The 1,272-nt window shown below is 40.3% G+C and overlaps 1 protein-coding gene across 1 annotated transcript in view; it reads right to left on the bottom strand.

The window, feature by feature from the left end:
* Window positions 1-1,272, bottom strand: part of PAX1 (paired box 1) — a 2,660-nt gene that overhangs the window by 497 nt on the left and 891 nt on the right. The window lies entirely within an intron of this gene.

The following is a 1,272-nucleotide window of genomic DNA, read 5'->3' as shown; positions in this document are numbered from 1 at the left end:
GAGCACCATCCCAGCCCAGCTCAGCCCTCGGGAACTCCACCTTCGGGGACCGGGATGTTCATCCCGGGGCTGCTGGAGACACTGGGATGGGCAGGGAGAGTTTTCAGGGAAAAGCCTGGAAATCGGGAAAGGGCTGGAACTGCCTGGCTGGGTTTGGCTGGTTTTCCTTCCTTCTTTCCATCCTTTTCCCACTTTTCCCACTCGCCGCAGGTAACCCCAGCCCAGCCCACCCTTCCTCCTCCAGCTCTTTCGTCGGATAATCCAATATTTCCCTCGTCCCAGATAAGTGGCAGAACCAGAACACTGATCCAAAAGAAAAAAAAAAAAGGGATTTTTTTTTTAAAAAAAAAAGCTTTAAAGGAGAAAAATAAAAATCGGTTTAAAACCCCACGCAAACAAAGCAAAGAAACCCCACCAAAAATCAAAAATACACAAAGGTTTAGAGAAAGTCTGGGGACAAAACAGCTTAAGAATTGGGAAATCAGAAAATCAGGCTCAACATAATTTTAAATATCTCGAAAATACATTAAGTATGCGAAGGTGGCTCCGGTCGTTTTATATCCTATTTTTTTTTTTCCTTTCCTTCTTTCTCGTTTTTGGTTTGGTTTTTTTTTTTTTTCATTATTTTTTCCTTACTTCTCTCCCTTTCCTTTCTCTCTCTCTTTTTTTTTTTTTTTTTTTTAACCTTTAAATAATAAATATAATTTCTCTGTTTTCACTCTCAGTCGCTCCTCCCCGGCACAGCCGACCTTACACCTCGCAGCAGGTCAGAAATGGTAAAATAATTAAAAATAAACAAAACAGAAAAACAACCAAACAAAAATTTTAAACCCCGGAAAAAACAACATTAAAAAAAAAAAAAAAAAAAGGACGGATTAACTGCAAATTAATTAAAATAACAGAAAGTGAAATGCCGCGGGGGAAATGACGGAAATTTCGGCGGGGATTTTATAGCCAGGGCGGGAAAATCGGGATTTTTAGAACGAGGGAATCGAGCTCTATTAATGAGGCGAAATAATTAACAGGAGATAAAAGCAACGCCCCTTTGACAGCCCCAAATTGCTCCCGTGGGACTCCCGGCGGGAAATAATTCATTCATAATGGCGGGAACCAATTAAATAAAATAACAGTTAATTATGATAACTAATAACTATGAACAAATCGTTAAATAATTGCCGGCAGTTAATAATTAGTAGGTAATCACTAGGAGTTAATGATTCCCGGGCACAACTCCTGCCTTTCCGCGTCATTCCAAGGCTCCCGGTGTTAATC

Source organism: Corvus brachyrhynchos, unplaced genomic scaffold (genome assembly GCF_000691975.1).
Source record: "Corvus brachyrhynchos isolate BGI_N302 unplaced genomic scaffold, ASM69197v1 scaffold133, whole genome shotgun sequence".
Classification (NCBI taxonomy): domain Eukaryota; kingdom Metazoa; phylum Chordata; class Aves; order Passeriformes; family Corvidae; genus Corvus; species Corvus brachyrhynchos.
Note: the sequence above shows the minus strand (reverse complement) of the source record. Positions and strands in the feature narration are given on the sequence as shown.